This window comes from Ambystoma mexicanum, chromosome 9 (genome assembly GCF_040938575.1).
Source record: "Ambystoma mexicanum isolate Mex_15411 chromosome 9, UKY_AmexF1_1, whole genome shotgun sequence".
Taxonomy (NCBI): Eukaryota; Metazoa; Chordata; class Amphibia; order Caudata; family Ambystomatidae; genus Ambystoma; species Ambystoma mexicanum.
Window position 1 is genome coordinate 9,739,467 of NC_090931.1, and position 19,505 is coordinate 9,758,971.

Genomic DNA, 19,505 nt, shown 5'->3' on the forward strand with positions numbered 1-19,505 from the left:
ACGTTTTGTATATCTAGAGTTTTTAGGGTCTTCTAAAAGTTCAAGGCCTCATATTTTTATACTGGATCACACTATCTGTTCTTATTTGCATCATTCTTTGTCATAATATTATTACAGAATTGAATTAGCCTGAAAGTCAGGATATTGTTGTTTCCTGAGATTATCTGTGCCCTTCTTTCTTTTGGATCTTGTTGTATTCTTTCAGGTGGCAGCATTCCTTCAAACAGATTTCTTTTGTTGTCGAGTGCTTGGCACTCCATTATAATGTGGTATATTGAATCAATTTGATTCGTTTGTTGGCAGAATCTGCAATTAATCTCATCGTCTGGTATCTGGTTGGTTTGGGTGAGTTATTCCCGTGTTGGGAGAACATTGAGCTGGAGTCTGCAGAATGTGACAATTAAATCTTATCAGATATTGTGGCAGTTCGTTTAGCGCTCTGGCTTCTTTTTCCATATTTATTGTCATTTGATGGTGGGCCTGCTCCTGGAGTGTTTTTATCCAATCATTTTGCTGAATTCTTATTTTTACCATTAGAGGTCTGTTTATCAGAGTTTCGATTGATATATCATTGCTATATAGCATTTGCAAGCATGCCTCTTGCCAAGTGTCTAGAACTTTTTCATTAGATGTGTTGTTTTATGTTCTAAAGATCTCGATTGCAGGTATGTCTTCATCTGCAAATACCTTTCTATGTAGGTCTAAGTGCTTCCATTTGGTAATTGATTCGATTGAATGGATTGCCAGTTTGTTACGAATCTGGGGTATTGGGTAGGCAGTGGGAAATATTAGTATCTTGCGCCAACAAATCTCTTCAACTAAATTCCATGTGTGACGTGGAATATTGAGCATGGCCTCACTTCCATAGGTTAGGATAGCAAACACTTTTTGTCTGTAGAATTCTATCATGGGTTTCATGGAGTATTGTCCATATTTCCTGTGCATTATCAGGCCTTGTCGTGCAAGTGATCGTGCTTTGTCCTTCAGATGTTTAGACCAATCTGATTCCATCTCTGATTGGTTGAGCCAAAAACAGAGGTATTTTGTTGTTTTTACTACCTCAATGTGTTTTCCTTTTAGCTGTATTGTCAGTTGTTTGCTCTTTGCTTTTTGAAGGCGTCCGAAACTCATAACTTGCGTGGGTTTTTTTGTATTGATTGTAAGGTCATTTTCTTCTATGTATTTTTCCAACATTCTCAGCCTTTTTATAGACTAACTTGTGTCTTGTCGAGCATAACGAGGTTGTCACCGTATCGAATGTATGGTAATGGTGTTGAATTTAGTTTGGGTGAATAAGCGCTGGTGATGATTTGATTTTCTGCCAGATCAAGCAGATAGAGATTAAAGAGTGTTGCAGCTAAAGGACAGCCTTGTTTTAATACATTGGCTGTGTGCATCTCAGTCGATAAATCACTGTTTTGGGTTAACCGGACTCTGTATAGTGCTTTGATTGGTCCAAGAATTTCTGCTGAACAGTTCCATCTTTTTAGTTTTTTCCATAGTTTTTACCGATTTACACTGTCAAAGGCCAGTTGGAGGTCTAAAAAAGCAGTGTGTATGAGGGTTTTAGTTCTTATTGCTTCCATTTTAAGTATTGATATTGATATTTTATTTCTATCGCTCTCGTACACAAGTGATTCAGAGCGCGACAAGGCAAGGGAGGGGAACAGGGGGGAACAAAACAGTGATCTTACTAGGCCCAGTGACATTAAGAATGCACAAGTGCATGGGAGAGGGGGAGGGGAAAAGTGCATGGAAGGGGGGAGAAGTGGAAAGTGCGAAGCAGAGAAACAGATAAATAATAATAAATAAATAAATAATAAAGGCAACAACCAGTGGTAGTGCAGCCAGCAATAAGTGCTAGGTTTAAGGCAGCAGACAGGGTAGGTCTGATAAGTGCAGGAAGAAAAAGGGGGGCTGTTTGGGTACAGGTACAGACCACAGTGCAAGGGGTGGCCTGGAGGCAGTGCGGGAGGGTGGCAGGGTGAGCAGGTACCTGGGCCCGGAGGACAGAGGGAGGCCAGGTGCACAGTTCCAAGACAGAACAGATCAGTAGGGGAGAGGGGGAGCAAAGGCAGAAGAAAAGAGGAAGGTCTTGAGGTGCTTTCGGAACCAGAGATGGTTCGCCTCAAGTTTTAGAGTGGCAGGGAGGCTGTTCCAGAGGGAGGCCCCAGTCGAAGACAGAGATCTACCCCCAGCTTGTTTCTTTGAAAAACGACCGACCCTGAGGGAGTTAGAGGTAGAGGAGCGAAGAGCACGAGAGGGACGGTATTTGCGGAGGGATAGCTGAAGGTATTTTGGTCCCAGGCCCCAGAAATCCTTGCATCCATTGAGAGCCAATGGAGGGATTTCAGAGCTGGAGAGATATGATCCCAGGTCCTGAGGCCAAGGACAAGTCTCGCAGTCCTGTTCTAGATTAGTTGCAGAGGTCGGAGAGTAGAGGCAGGTAGATTTAGAAAGAGGCTGTTACAATAGTCCAACCTAGAGAGAAACAGAGCTTGGGAGACCATGAGCTTCTAGGGGAAGGAGAGGAAAGGCAGAGTACCTCTAAGGAGGTGCAGTAGGAAATGTGACTTTTTAGAGATCTCCGAGATGTGGTCGGAGAAGGAAAGGGCGGAGTCAAAGATGACCCAGAGGTTCTTAACCTCGCAGGTGGAGGTAGTGGAGGGCTAAGGGAAGCCGGCCAGATAGTGAGGGGAAAGGATGGTGAAGGTGTGCCGATGAGGAGGATCTCAGTCTTGCTGGCATTCGGACAAAGATCATTGGCGGCACACCAATCTTGAATGGCAGTTAGGCAATCAGAGATGAGAGAGGGGGAGGGGGTGGCCGAGGGCAGCCTGAAAATCAGTTGAGTGTCGTCAGCGTAGCACTGGAAATTTGAGCAGAAAATGGCAATGCAGTGGGCGAGAGTTGCCAGGTATTGGTTGAAAAGCCAGGGCGAGAGGTTAAACCCCAGGGGAACACCACAGGTAGATAGGAAGATAGATGATAGGAAGGACCCAAGTTGGACCTTGGAGGGTCGATCAGAGAGGAAAGAGGTCAGCCAGACCAGAGCCTGATCAGTGATACCTAGGTTTTCACAGAGACGGTTGAGCAGGATGGTATGGTTGACCGTGTCGAAGGCAGGAGAGAGATCGAGGAGGATGAGGACAGAGGGAATGTTAGAGTCAAGGTTGGAGAGCAGATCTTCACGGGTGTTTAGGAGAGCAGTTTCCTTGCTTCTGGCAGCTCTGGAGCCAGACTGGTGATCATGGAGACAGCCAACAGAATTGGAATGAAGGCTAAGCTGAGAGATGGCCAACTTTTCCAGGAGTTTGCCCAGAAATGGAGTAAAGGAAATTGGGTGATAGTTAGCTGGACAAGAAGGATCAGCTATGGGTTTCTTGAGAAGAGGATACACAAGGGAGTGCTTCAGAGGGGAGGGGAAGGATCCAGAGGCAAAGGAGTGGTTGCAAGAATCAGCAAGGGCTGGAGTGAGGGTGTCAATGTGGTCCTAGATGGTTTTAGAGGAACAGGGATATGAACCTGTTTTGATGAGGCTTTCATAGATCGGACTTGTCTAGCGACCTCGTCAGGGGAGAAAAGAGAAAAGGACGAGAAGGATGGTGGGGGGGGGGGTGGCTAAATGAAGTGAGAGGCAAGGGCATTGCAAAGAGCCTGGGAGGCAACAGGAGGGATAGAAACTGCAGCAGGGTTGGCCAGCTCCTTGCAGATTTTAAAGAGTTCGGCCGAGTTGTTAGATGCTGCAGAGACACGAGCTTGAATGTGGACTTTCTTCTTGGTGAGGACAGAGAGTCGGTATTGCCTTTGTAGCAGGCGATAGGCCAGTTTGTCAGAGGATGAACAGGAAGCCCTCCATTTCCTCTCAGCCGCCCTACACTTACGTTTAAGTGTAGCTAGGTCAGAGTCATCCCAGGAATTGCCCTTGGCTTTGGACTTCAAACAGATCCTCATGACAGGGGCAAGAGCATCAAGAGTATCAGAAAATGAAGAGTAGAGCAGAGACAGGGCTGCGTCAGGATGTGAGACAGCCAGAGGTGGAGGGGGGGGGGTAAGTGGCAGCAAAAGCCTCAACTGACACACGCTTCATGGGCCGGATATCCGAGAAGGTAGGTGGCAGTGTTGGGGTAAGCTTGGCATGGGGGGAAGATAGCGAGCGATGAGAGGAGAGGAGGGAGTGATCGCTCCACGAGAGAGGAGTGGTCAGAGGGAGGGAGAGGGGGAGGTCAGAGGAGAACAAGACATTGAGTGTGTGCCCTGCAGAGTGAGTCGGGCCAGAGGGGAGGTTGGACAGAGAGAGGGAGTCGCAGAGGTCACAGAAGAGTACAGAGGAGGAACAAGGAGAGTCTAAATATAAATTGAGGTCACTGAGGAGGAGGAGTGGAGTGGTAGAGGCCAGGAGGAAGGAGGAGAGGTCCGCCCACTCAGAGAGAAATGAGGTGATTTGACCAGGAGGCCAGTAGATGGTAACCACAGTAAGAGAATGGGTAGGCGAGAGGGAAAACCTACAGACAAGGCATTCAAAAGAGGAGTAGGTCTGAGTGGGAATGATAGAGGCAGGAATCCACTCAGGAAAAATCAGGGCTACCATCCCCACCGGACCGGGATGATCTGGGTGCGGAGAGGATCTTGTAGCAATCAGGGAGGAGAGTGTCAAAACTCGTAACAGAGCTGGCCGTAGGTTAAGTATCATTAAGTTGATGTTTGTACCTTCGTTTTTCATGAATCCAGTCTGGCACGGGTCTTGTTTTCCATTTTCTTTAGCCCAATCAGTCAATCTTTTCAAGAGCAGTGAAGCAAAAACCTTTCCCAATGGGTTAAGCAGGGCCAGTGGTTGATAGGGTTGTTGTGAGAGGGCTGTTTCCTGTCACCTTGCTTGAAAATTGGAATAAGAATAGCCGACTTGCATGGTTTTGGTTTGCAGTTATGGTTTGAAATTAGGGTGAACATTGGAATGCAAAGATCCGCCCATGCCTCCGGATGTTTCTTTGGGGTGGCATTACTCAGACCATCCGGATTGAGGGCTCTGGAGCTGTTGAGGAGTCTAATGTGTGTCACTATTTCCTCCTGGTTCCAGCTGATGTGCCATTTATTTTGGGGGTCCGGTATCGCTGAAACTTGTTCAGATACTTCCGTTCGTGTTTTATAGCGCAGAGAAGATGTCTGTCCACTTATAGCTCAGAGAAGATGTCTGTCCATTCTTTTTCAGGTATGTCTAACATCATCCTCTGTTGGTTTAGCAATTTTCCGTTGAGAAGGTTCCATAGTTCTCTCGTGTTTTTGTTTCTCAATGCCTGTAGCATGCTTTCTGCGTCGTTCAGGTTCTCATGTTTTTCATCCAGTTTCGATGTTTTTGTTTCCCTTTTTTAATTGTCTTCAAATCACCCTCAGAATCCATCATCCTGCGGCCTTCTGTTATACTCTTTCTAAGTCCTTTTTTCTTCATGGCAATTTGGATGTTATATGCATGTGTGTGATACAGTGTGTGGCTGTGTCTGTGGTCTGCTAATGATTTAAATGGTCTCAGCACCCATTCATAATCAATTTTTTCTTTGCCATTTCTGGATGAATTGGAAAATTTTATTTGCAGCCCTTCGATCTGTTGTTCCGATATACATAATCTATTTAGCCCAGTGTTGATTTCGATGGTTGGGATTCTTATTTTGCTCGTGGGCTGGTGTTGTTCCATCCATGTCATGGTAATGTTATGGTGGTCACTGTGTCTCGCAGGAATGACCTCGAATTTTTGAATTTTGTCCAGGATGTTTGAGGAGGTGTATATGTAGTACAAATACGCCTTTGCTGTGCCTCTCAGCCAAGTTTTATTTGGTTGATTAACTACAATGTTCCCATTTATTAAAGTAAGATTTCTCCTGCTTGTCTCTTTTGTCAAAATGTTTGCTTTGGGGGTGAGTTTATTGAATCAAATTTTTGTGCGCTTGGCATTGAACAAATGAATATTCAGGTCTCCGCAGATGATAATATCCAAATGCTTGTATTTCCTTTGCAGCTCATCCATGAACGAGGCATTAGGCTTGGTGGGTGTGTTCCAATATAGCTTCATAATTCCAATTATTTTTGTATCGTGTGTTTGTTTTTGATCGTATTCATTGTTTTGTTTGTGTTCAAATACCGTGATTTGGATCTAGGGATTGGGGTTAAATGACTCTCTTAGTTGCATATTGGCCTCCATTTTCGGTAGTGTCAGAAGACCAGCGTATGGGAGCCCCTTTGTTCCTGTTAAAGCAGGGTTTATGCAAGTTATGTATCCATCGCATATCAGTTGCTTGACTATCCATGTCTCTTGTAGGCATATTATGTCATACTTGGAAAGACCATTATTTTCTTTAAGGAATAAATGTGAAGAGTCTCTGGTGTTCCATGAGCAAAGTTCTAGATTCCATTTGTCCTTGGTGAGGGGTTGGTATAAATGTGTCTTCTTTTGACCGCTCCAATCTCTTTTTGGTGTATCATTCGTGTTTTGGGCTCGGTGGTTTGGTCCATGTATTGTTCTTCTGTTTTTGGGTGACCCTTTTATGCTTCTTCGTTCAGATGTGTATCTTTGTGATTGTTCAGGTGTTTCTGTTGGCGTAGAGTATTGCTCTTTTGTGGACCTGCGTATTTCTTGATGTCTGTCTTCTTTTCTTTTTCCATGTAGTGGTGAAGGTGCATGATTCATTTCATAGTTTGGCGTGCATTTGAAGCCTAGTTGTCTTATTTGCTTTGTGTGTTCCATTACGAAATCCGCTGTTCGTCGCAAGTTAAATTGGAACTCTATTCCGTCTGTTCTTTCATCTCTCAGAAATTCTACTACTTTAATGTCCTCTGATCTTATCATATGGAGCGATGGTATTGCATGTAGTAGTCGTAGCAGGTTGGTTCTGTTCAGGATTAAGCCATCGTTGAGATCCGTTATTCTCTGCACATTAAGTGAGCACTTTGTTAAGTGTGTTCAGGGATCGATAAAGGATGGAAGCCTTAGGTGTTCATTCGTCTAATCTGATTTTGGGAATGCTGCATTTGCATTGTAGTCGTGTTTGCGAGATCTCATTCGGGCGGTTTTCCTATTTTGCGGTCTTTCCGCAGTATTCTGCGCTGATTCGCTCTCATCGTCATTTACAGCCGAGGGCGTCGCAGATTCTTCTTCCGACCAGTCTATTTCGTTTTCTGAAATATCTTCACATGAGAGGATTTTATCTTCTGACGGCTTAGTGTATCCTTCTTCGTATTCGTCTATAATGTAAAGAGATGATGTTTCTTCTGGGAAATTCATGCTTTCCTCTATTGTCATTACAGACCTTTCTTCTGTGTAGGAGGATCGGTTCATCAGCAGATCCGTTTGTAGTTTGTCCTCTAGAGCTTGTTCTTTATTTCGGACACTTGGGCTTGTCTGTTTTTTTATTCTCAATGACCACTTTTGTTCTTGTCTTCTGTTTAGTTTCCGTTTGTATAGGTAATTTGATGAAGGTTATTGGCATAGTTAGGCTCCAGAGGAAAGCACACGAACCGCTCTTTGTCATTTTGGAATTCTTTTTGTTTGACTTTTCCTGTGTTTTAGCTATTTTCGTATTACTCATGTCCGCTGTTTTCCTGTTGGTATCAAATATTGGAAAGGATTCTGGTTCATTTGCTGTAACCTGCGGTTTTTGATGCTTAAAGTTGTTTTGTGCATCTCTGTGTCTTGCATTGGTTCTTTCGTTCATTTTCTGTTGTGCTTTCTGTGTCTTTGGTTGAGCTCCTGTGCCTTTTGTGGTTTCTTTTCGAGGTGTTTCCACTTTCTGGTGGCTCGGAGGCACAGTGTTTTTATTGTCTTATCATTATTTTTGTTTCCATCTTCTCGAGGGCCATTTTTTTCTTGGATGTTGGGTCCTTTGTTCTTTGTCCCTAGATTGCGTCTTGTGACGTGCACGTTTCAGTTTCTAGCCATTTTCTCTCGTTGTTTAGAAGTTAACCATTTGATTAGTGCTGTTGTGATTTGTTCTTTGTCAGAGGGAATTGCCATTGGTGCGTTGCTTCCGCTTCAGCCTGCACTCTAGTTTCTATTTTAGTGGCAAAGGTTTCCATGAAGAGTTGTTTTGTATGTATTAGGCCGATCAGCATTGCCTGGTCGCGCGTTGTGTCGCTGATGGTTTCATAAAGTTTTAAGAATGGCGTCAGGGCATGGCTAGACGCTGCCATCAGCCATAGTTGTCGGAATCGGGATATTGTATTCGTCCTTCGGTGCTTTGTATTGGCATTTCTGATCTTCGTTGTTACAATGATTATTTTCCGTTGTTGTTCGGGGGTTCAGAGTTGATTTGGTGGGTTTTTTTGTGTTGTATCCTTTCCTTTGTCTGTACCTTCTCTAGCTTGCCGCCATTTGATGTTATAGGTTGGTCTTTTTCCTCATGTCATGGTGTAGAAGTCCTGTTTGCTTCTTGAAGGTCTAGTTTGGATGGTAACAGATTTCCAAATACTTCATGTCTTTTCTCATGATTAGTCATTCATGTTTCTAATCCTGTAATGTCAAGGGACAATCTTGATAGACGTCCATTTTCCTTCTCAGGTGTTGGCATTGTATTCATTGTGGTTCTAAAGCTGGATTGTTCGTGGTTCTGTTGCCATAGTCTGCTTGTATAGCCTGTTTTTTTTGTAGGGTTGGTGGTGTCGTGACATTATCTTTTGGTTGGGGTTCTGTGAAGCCTTTCTCCGTTGTTTTATCATTGTCATCCCTGTCTTAATGTCCACTCAGGGTCGTCTTCTTTCATTTCTTTCAATTTGAGAGGGGTGTTGGGTTTATAAGGCTTGGCTTGGGGGAACATGTCGTAATATATCTTTTCTTTCTGAGGGCTGTGTCTGAGATGTGTGTTTTTGTTGGTTAATTTGGGGTCTACGTGTTCAGAGTTTGGTTGCGACAGCGCAGCATCGTTTCCAGGTGTGATGTTGGGGCCATCTTCTGTCTCTGGTAAGATCTGTTTTTTTCAAAGGTTTTCCCTTGCTTGTGTTGGCGTTTTCTTTGCGGTGCTTCTTTGTGGGCTTTCATTCGTTGCTGGGGCACGTGCATGTTTGCGCGCTCCTTCTTCTTTTTTCAGTTTGACTGCTGAGCGCGTCATCTTGCATGGTGAAAGGGGCGCCTCTAACAGGGTTCAAGAAGTGGTGTGGATGGCTGTGCCCGGTATCCAGCTGTGGTCTGGCGGTATAAAAGGTTGTGTTATCCCAGTGTAAGTGCGACTGGACACGACTCTTTGTCGCTCTGCAGGTTGTGCACGTTCGCAGAATATTACTGCTCTGTCACTGGACGGGGGAAGTGGGGGGGGAGGGGGGGGAGGCTCGGGATGCTGCGAATAAATTCAGGTCCAGGCGATTCTATTCTGTTAAGGGCCAGCTCCAGCACCGCTGTGTGTAGGGTGCGGTGATGCACGGTGTAGCACGGCAGGAGGTTCGAGGTGGCGGCGGTGCTTGCATTCACAATTCATAGGGCACGGGCAAACAAACGTCCTAATGATAGGCTAGTGTGATCATGTCCTGAAGGTGTTTTTGCGGAGCAGCGTTAGCGTGTGATTTAAATAAAATAGTGAATACAGTTTTTCAATAGTTGTCGCGGAGAAGGGTTATCGCATAGGGGAAGTTAGATCAATTCTGCCATGGCCGCAGCCGCCAGCCCAGCCCAAGACAGCCAGAGACAGCCCTTCTAGCACCTTGAAACGCTTGTGTATAGGCGCGTTATGAATGCCATATCATAGCGTATCAACAGGGCGTCTCAAGGGCGCGAGCCCAGAGGCTGCTATGGTGCTCTGGGTAGAGCGGGAGGCATTTAGGCACTTAGTGAAAATCTGCATAAAAAATGCACCTTTAGAAACACCGAGCAGAAGTGCAAGGAGTCCAGCCGCATACAGCGCTTATGGACAGGGCTCCTCAAAGGACTACTCATGCTGCTGCTCGTTAGAGGGACGATCACTGAACAACCACAAGTGACTGTGCAAGTAGCACATTCTTGTTTTTAGGATTGAGGACAGATTTTAGGACTGAATCTTGGGATTGGTAGAATTAATTGTTGATAATGCTGTTTTTTCATACACCTGCACATACGGCTGTTTTTGTAAATGTTTGAATTCATTATTGCATAAATTAAAAATGCAAATATGCCCTAAAGAAATGGCTATCGTATCCTATCTGTAGCAGCCCCCCCAAGCCTCAGGTGCTGCTTAGGGTCTAGTGTCTAGGGGTGACCTGAGAGCTGCGTATTTCCCATCGTTTTTATATGAACTCTCCCATTGCCTCCTCCTGTAACTTTCAGATCCAATGCTGTGCCCATTTGCTCTGCCTTCCTGCCGCACCTAACCTACTTTATTGCTCACTGCATTGTGCCCCTGCTTGTGAATGTCGAATTTAGGTGCGTGCGCCCTCTGTGCATTGCACTTGTGCTACTGCTTGTGACTTTTTAAGTTAGGTGTGCAGTTTTACATCCCTGCAGCCTCTTTGCATTGCACGTGTGCCCCCTGGTTCTTAGAATTTGACTTTCCTTTTTGGACTGCATTTGTGCCTTTTGTGACTACTAGGCCACCTCGTGAGTTTAGCTGGAACGGTGCCGTGCAGCCCTTCTTTCTTCCGTTCCTCTGGCTCCCACCAGCTCATCTAACTTCTACACTAGCACCTCTCCTCCGTCTCTCAAGAAATCTGGAAGGAAAAAGCACAAAAAAAGACATCCTGGCCTAGCCATCGCAGACACCTATGTCAGTGCAACTTCCAGACAGGTCATCACTGGTACCCTCTTCTCTGTACTTATGCAGATCTCTGGACCCCTCATCTCATCTCTCCTCTCTCTCCCCTTTCACATCCTCTCCCATTAATGGTGGCACCAAGTGGCAAGGCCTCTTGGCGGGCTTCTTCTCATCAAGCTGCATCATTAATGTCTACCACTCTGGCACTGTCCTGGTACAGGGTCCTCAGGCAAACCTGCCGTCCATCATTAACTTCCTTCCTTCACCTGCCTCTCTTCCTACCACTCTCCCTGCCACCCCTTCTGAGCGAAGTACCACGTCCCTGTACTCCACCTGAGAAAACCTTCAAAGGCAGAGACCCCCTTCACCTGGTGACTCTTAACGCCCGCTCAGCCAGCCAGCACTCCACCGACATCTGTCTCATTCTTGAAAACACTGACCTCGACATTCTCGCTCTTACCAAGACTTGGTTCATCGCCAGTTCAGTCACAGATTTTGACTCCCTCCTCCCTGACTGCTTCAAGATCATCTCCAAGCCTCGACCTCACTGTGCTGGCGATGGGGTTGCCTCAATCTTCCCTGAGTGGGTTCCTTCCTCCCTCATACCCACACACCTCTACTCTTCGTTTGAGAGCTTGGTCTGCAGCTGGTCATCTCCCCTCCTCCTCTCTGACCATTGCCACCATCTACTGACCTCCTGGCACTACCACCCTGTTCCTCTCTGAATGGGCTGATTTCTGTTCCTCCTGCTCTCAACCACCTTTAATCTGCTCCTTGTGGGTGATTTCAACATCCAATTGGACTCCCCTGACAGAGCATCCACTCTATTTCTGGACCTCGGCACACCTCTATCCCTCTCCATTCTCCCTTCTGGCCCAACCCACTCGGCTGGACAAACTCTGGATGCCCTCTTCCATTCTGACCTGTCCCCCCACCGGTCACTCCACTCTCTTGGTCAGACCAGTCTCTCCTCTCCTCGAAACTGGGTCCCCTCGGCCCTTTGACCGCCCCTCCAAAAGCCCTGCCATCCTCGTTCACGAATGTCCGCCCGATGAAACGAGTGTCAGCTTCTGCCTTCGCATCCACCTTTATTCTCTCCTCTCCCCTACCCCCTGACTTTACCACAGACTCTGCTCTCAGAAACCTCCATTTGGTCATTACCAACACCCTTGACATTCTTGCCCAGTCATGAGAATCCACCTGAAACCCGCCTCCAAACATAACACCTGTTACGATTCTGGACTTGCAGCCCTGAAACACAAGTGCAGAGTTGTGGAAGTGGCAAACCTCAGGATCACCCTCTGACAAACGGGCCTGCCACCTGCTCCAAAGGCAATACACACTCTCATATCTGTGCCAAGAAAAGGGCCCACATCCAGGCATGGGTATTGGGTACATCTAACAGCATGGCTGAACTCTTTAAAATCTGCAGGGAACTAGCCAACCCTTATGCAGTCTCCTCCTCCCCTCTTCCATCCCAGGTCCTCTGCAACGCACTGGCCACACACTTTACCACTAAAACTCTGGACATTCTGAGCACCTTTGCTACCCCCCACCTAACCCCTCCCTCACTCCCTTGCTTCCTATGGCTTCTGACCCTCCTTCCTCTCTCTCCTCCTTCTCCCCGTCACACCTGAAGAAGTCACCAGAGTTGCCTGCTCCATGAAGGTCTCTTCCAAACAGGTCTCACCTTGCTCATCCAGAACCATCAAGGACAACATTGACTCTCTTGCCCCTGCACTCGCTGATATCTGCAACCACTCTTTTGCCACTGGATCTTTCCCATCCTCCATAAGGCACTCTCTTGTGCTCCAACTCAGGAAAACACCTTCAGCAGTCCCTACCTGTCCAGTCCACTACCGCCCTATTTTTATCACCCCCTTCCTTGGGAAACTGCTGGAGAAGCTGGCCTCCCCCCAACTTACTTCACACACTAAACTTGTTGGTTGTCTCCACGACCATCAATCTGGATTCCGAGCATCCAGAGGCACGGAAACTGCTCTTCCGAACATCCTTGAAGAACTACTTGCATCTCTGGACTCCAACTCTCCAGCTGTCCTCACGCTACCCGTTCTTACCTCTGCCTTCAATACAGTTACCCATTCCATCCTCATAAAACAACTCCTCAGAGTGGGCATTGTATTGGCTGACCTCCTTCCTGACTGACCGTTCATCCCAAGTCGTTTTGCTCACCTTCTCCCCACCTACTTCTTTCTCCACCTGTGGTGCCCCCCAGGGCTCAGACCTCTCCCCCTGGCTCTTCAAGACTTCCCTGGCTCAGCTAACACTCCTCGTTTCCACCTTCTCTGTCAACTTCCAGTGCTACACAGATGACACACAACTCCTTTTCATACTCCCTGCTAAACCTCTTGCATCTTCCATCATTCCTGACTGCCCATCTGCCATCCAGTCCTGGTACACCTCCAACGATCACTGCCTCAATGCCCGTAAAACTGAGATCCTTCCCATTGGGACCCCTGCTCCCTCTTTTTTCCCCTCGCTTTCACCATCCTCTGTGGGCTCTCCCCTTCTCTATTTTCTGAAGACAGAAACCTTGGAGTCATCTTCGATTCCTCTCTCTCTTTCCTCCCTCACAGACATTGCCAAGAAATCTCACTTTCAACTCTTCCTTCTCAAAGGAATTCTCAATGTGATCACCTTCCCCCAGAAACTCAGTGTTACCCGAGCCCTGGTTCTCACTAGGCTTGACTACTTCAATAGCCTTCTCCTGAATCTACCTTCTTTCACTTTAAGATCCCTCCAGATAATCCAGACCAGGGCAGAAAGACGTATCCTTGGCCTTAAACCCGGGGACTGCATCTCTCCTGCCCTAAAAACTCTTCACTGGCTCCTGGTTGCGGCACAGATTAAATTCAAATCGCTCTGCATCACCCAAAAGGCTGTCTGGGGCGGGGGACCACACTATCTACAACTTTCTCTTACTAAATTCTTTCCCTATAGACCTCTAAGCTCCTCTGCCACCAACTCTCTGTGTGTAAAGCATTTTGCTAAACAGAGGGTCGGAGGATGATCACTTTCTTCAGCTGGCTGCCTCTTATGGAACACCTCCGCCTCCCTCTCTGTCTTGAGCAGGACTTCCTCAAATCCCGGAAGCTCCTCAAGACTTTCCTCCTCACCTCCTCCTTCTCTTCGTCCCTCCTCTGCTAATCTCACAGTCACTGTGATTGGTGTCCAGAGCCCTTATGTATCCCTCGGGGACCTGGCCTCCCATACCCAATTGCCCCAGCCTCTGTCTACCACGCAGCACTTGCCTCGGCACCCACCAGCCTCAATCCTGTAGGCTTGTACTTTCGACCCAATGCGGCCCCAGGTGGCACAGCACTTAACTTACTATGAACTTCATCTGCTGCTCACTCACGTTGACGGACATTCCAGCACTTACACCAACCCCCAACTTCCCCACTTCCCGCTGCACTTGCATGCTCTGGATACTCACAAGGCCCAGTAGGCTCGTCTTAATCTTCCACTGTATTCGCTGTTTCTCAATCCCATGTTCCCTCCCTGCTGCCCTGTGGGCGCTTTGAAAAAGAATTGACTTAGTGTATAAGCGCCTAAGAAATGCACAATAAAATACAAAAAATATATGCAGAGTGCCTCCCTCCCCTTTTAGATGGTGATACAGGGTGCAGCCTGGGTGCATAGTTGCAGACATACCCGGTGTTCACCTTGGGCGCGTTTATAGCCATGCACAGTGCCCCTCTCACCTTGTAGGTGGTGATGCATGGCGCGGCATGGCGTATGTCCCCGGGCCCCTCAATGGGCAGGTGTACACCCATGCAGAGTGCCCCTCTCACTTTGTACGTGCTGATGCATGGCACATTGTGGCGTATGTCCCCGTGTCCCTCATTGGGCAGGTTTATAGCCCTGCAGAGTGCCCCTTTCACCTTGTGATGCAGTGTGCAGTGTGGCACATGTCCCTTGCCTACTCATTGGATGGGTTTATAGGATATGATATGATATGACATGGCATTTGTAATGCGCCTATACACTCCCTGCTTCCCTGACTTATGAAGTTACTGGAATCCTTGGTGCTCCCTCCTCTTAGCACTTTTTTGGAGTCGTCAGGCTTCTTTGACCCGTTCAAGTCAGGCTTTCGAGCCCGTCAGGGGTACGGAGTCAGTGTTGTTTGTTTGTTTTATTTATTTCTATAGCGCTCCTTGACCCAGAGGTATCTGGGCACATTGGAACAGTTACAAGTGTTACAGGTATGCAGATGTCATGGAATACAGGATTACCGTGTATACAATCGGATAGTAATAACAACAATTAAATTACAGGCAATGTGCAGCCTAGGTTAACAGTAGGTGGTACACAGCAAAATTCATATACAGAAAGGAACTGGAAAATGGTAAAAGTTCTGTTGTTTATCTTTTTACAGTTAGTGCTTCTTAGTTAGCCATTTGATGGAGTTACTTCTGAAGTTTGAGAATGATTTGGTAGTTTTCAGGGAGAGATAGAGCGAGTTCCATAGCTGAGCCGCCATGACTGGTAAGCTAGTCCCTCCTGACTTTTGAAGTTTATATCTGGGGACTATCAAGCCAATGGTGTTAGAGGACTAGTGACTCTGGTAGAAGAGGTTGAACTTTTCTGTTAAGTACAGCGGGCCGCATGGTTCAAAGATTTGTACGTAAGTGACATAGTTTTGAGTTGGATCTTAACCTTAATCGAAAGCCATTTATACTGTCTTCTAGTTTCAGACGTGTGCGTTCTCCTTGAGATGCTCAATGTAGACCTGAGAGCGTTATTTTGCAGGATTTCTAATTTATTGAGAACATATTTACTTGCTCCCAGGTAAAGTTTGTTACAATAAGCCAACTTGGACAGTATTAATGCTCTAGTGAGGGTGATGGAACTCTCCTTAGAGAGCAGAGGTTTGCATGCCCTAATCACTTTACCCATATAGGCAGTAGCTGAGGCTCTGGGGTTCACTTGTTTATGTAGATTCAGTATAGTATTGAGATAAAAACCTAGAGTTATTCCTTCTTTGGTCACTGGGATCTTATTCCCATCGATATTGAAGCATGCAGAGTCTGTATTCAGTTTGTTCAGGTTAGCTGTAGATCCTACAATCAGCAACTCAATTTTATCGTCATTCAGGCAGAGGCCATGAGTGGCCATCCATGCTTGAATGATTAGATACATTTTGTTCACTAGTAGTACATCCCTGTAATAAATACCTGTTAGAGGAAGGAGGATCTGGGTGTCATCTGCATAGATAGTGTAGGTGACACCCAGACAGTCCCGTTCGGTGAATAAGGGCTTCGTGAAGATGTTGTACGTTGCAGGTGATACACAAGAGCCTTCGGGGACTCCACAGAAAGCATTGTATCCAGGTAACGGCGTTTTGAGATAAATGGGGTGCTGACGCAAGGTGGTTCAACCAGATCAAATGCTGCTGATAGGTCAAAAAGCAGTAATAAGGCAATTTTTCCACTGTCCCTAAGTTCTTTTAGCTGTGCTTTTAGATAATTCACCATCATTTCAGTCCCATGTTGAGGTCTAAATCCGGATTGGCGAGTCCCTAGGAGGTGGTTAATCTCTAGATATTCCTGGATCTGTAGGTAAGCTACCCCGTCCTGTATCTTCAGTAAGAATGGGACTCTGGTAATTGGCCTATAGTTAGTGGGAAGTGTAAGGTACAAGGATTGTTTTCTAAGGAGAGGTAAAACCCACGATTCCTTTAAGTTACTGGGTACTATACCTGAGGTAAATGAAGCATTGATTAGTTTGGATATGAAGGGTGCCAGGTCTCTAGCAGCGTCTTTAATTATTTGTGCCAGGCAACTGTCTCCTTGGCACCTAGACGGTTTGAGGGAAGCAATGATTTTTTGTACCTCTAGGGCTGAAACTTTGGAGAATTTGAAACCTTGGGGTGATTTAGCAGTGGACTTTATATTGTGGTGGCGGTTACCAGAGTTTTGAAGGTTTAGATGTTTTCCAGCAATTTTGATTTGCAGTGTGGCTATTTTATTGGTGAGAGCATTTTGAATGTTCGTGCACAAAATTTGAACTTCAACACACAGGTCTATGGGGGTAATAGGCATCTCCATCTCTTTAAGGATCACAAATAACTTTTTTGTTCTAGAATTAGCTTGATTTATTCTGTTGTATGATTCACATTTAGTATGAAGTATTTCTTCCTTATATTTTGCAGATAAGTTCATTAGATTAGTTTTGTTCTCTACGGAGGGTGGTGCTTCCATGTCGAATCAAATTTTCTCTTTTCTGCACGTAAGGTTTTCAATTCTGGAGTGAACCAGGCGTTCAAGTGAACTTTTGGTTTACCTTTACACAGTTTAAGGGGGGTGATGATGTCCAGTGCTTTAGTCATAGAGGAATTATACTTCTCTACTAACTTGTTCGGGTCAGTGATTTCGTCTAGGGAATTCAACGTAGGGAGCACAAGTGGCAAGATGGCATCCACCATGATGTTGTGTATAGTTCCTTGTAGGACATGGAAGTGCTATCAAGTTTTGTTTGTTTTTTTTGGACATTTACTGAAAGGGTAAATGGTAAAAGGGTAAATGACAGTAGGTGATGATCTGTCCAAGATTGGGGAGTGATAGCAGTAATTTTAGTGTCACAGTTAAGGTCGGCAACCCAATCAAGGGTCCTGCCTTTGTTGTGGGTAGGATGGGTGACTTTTAGGGTAAAGCCTTGTTCTGTAACAGTGTTGTCTATTGCTAGTGCTTGGTGATAATTCGGGTCGTTTAGTCCTAGAGTGAAATCACACAGTACTAACATTTGAGAAGATGTTTTGATGTTATCCGTCAGTAATAGTAGCAATCTTCCTCAAAGGTGCAAATGGCCCAGGGGGTCTGTATACTAAGTTATAGTACTGGAAATGTTAATAGGTATTTTGGCTGTCAGTGATTCACAAGATGAGAATTTGGTCAAAATAGCTCATCTAAGGTCTAGGTTGGTTTTCTGTATGATGGTGATTCCTCCGCCTCTGGCATCTACTCTCTCAGCTCTGACAATTGTGTAATTGTCTGGTACAGCGAGTAAGATTGACGGTCCTGCTGCCGCATGCAGCCAGGATTCTGTAATGGCCAAGAAGTCTAAATTATCTGCAGTGATTAGGTCAGCAATGTCCGTTGCATGTGCTACCAGCGATATGGCATTGATTAGAGCACCCTTGATCGTCTGCGTAGAGACTTTGGCTGGGCAGGTATTCTGTTTTGGTAACTTGTTATAATTAGTTGTATTATTAGTTGTGACTTTCCTAGGCATGGTGAGGTTTATGGGGATATTTGGCAGCAGATTGGCATGATGTGAGTTTGGCAATATCTGGAGTCTAGCGCCGAGTGTGAGATTTCTGTCTCCGGTCGGGCTGGGGTGGCTTGAAGACATACACTTAATATTAGATCCATTTGTGAATAGGTTAGGTAAAGGTGAGAGATGGTTCTTACCAATCAAGGGACTTGTGTACAGACAGTGAAGGTCCAAACTTAACTTAGGTAAGAAATACGTTGGCCTAATGGTTTAATCCGAGGAGCTGTAGTTAAGCGCAGGTAAAAAAAGTGTGGCCTTTATTTCCTTAGAATAGTGAATCATGGTTGGACGCCAGTGGCACATGGGCCAAGCAACGTGTGTAGTAGTAAGGAACTGGTTAAGCACAGTGAATACGCCTGCCAGTGATAGGAACAAGGTGTGCATAGTATTTGGAGTTAGCTAAATCTCTGGGGTAGGAGAGACTCCATTAAGTAAGAAAGGGTCCAGAATCTTGAGGTAAGGCGCAGGAACAAAGCTAATACATTATAGCACTAGATGTAGTGGGGAAAGTATTTGAGGTGCCTAGTATTTAGTACAGTAAAGGTAGCCAGGAGGCACTTGTAACGACTTTAAACAATTATTCGCACCAATTCGTCTAGAGAGAGGTTACGCCAAGTATGCAGGCGGTACATATCTTAGAGAATCTAGACAGTGGAAGTTCGGAGTTGGTCATACACAGATATGGCAACCAGAACATAAATCTTCCTCCATCAGTACATTTGTATCAAACCATAATACATATAAGCATGATCATGTTAGGCTACGTGATCCTACATAATATTAGAAACCTAAAGGTGGCATCCTTGAGATACTTAGCATAATGTGAACAGTAAACGGGTAACGTAAACAGGGAGGGGCAAGTGTTAGGAATGATTCCCATTTATGTGTAATTTTCCCTCCAGTTGTGTACACCCCAACTTTTTGCTGATGTCTGAACACCATAGACTGACTTTATCAGAATAGCCAGCCTTCTGCTGCACTCCTCTGGGCTTTTCGCTCACTTTTTATGGGGAAACTGACATGCCCTTAAGACAGTCAGTGCTGGGAGACTTTGTTTCCCTTAGTCCTTGTCAATGTTGCAACTGTTCTGAAACATGTAACAAGTGTGCAATGTAACTTCCAGTGCAGTGCACTTGGGTCTAGTCATTTCCAAAGGCCCCAGATACTCTCGAAGGATTTTTTTAGGAGAAGTGCAGATGTGCCTTGGACAGGGCTGGTGGTAGCTTATCATTTTTCATATTTGTAACCCTTTCTAGCCAGGTAAAACGTAATTACCACGTTTGGCATGGTTAGGTGGCCTGGCTCCAAAATGGCCACGCCACAAGGTTATTTGTCCTGTCCTTTGGCCATCTTGCCCCTTTACCTTCCCCAGGTCGAGCCGACCTGGGTCAGTCCTTATTTGGGCATGCATTGTCCCACAAAGCCCCAAGCTTTCGCGAATTTCTGCATGCCTTGTGTGAGTGCCTCCAGGATGTGGACTGGAACGTCTGGTTCCAATACACTACATGG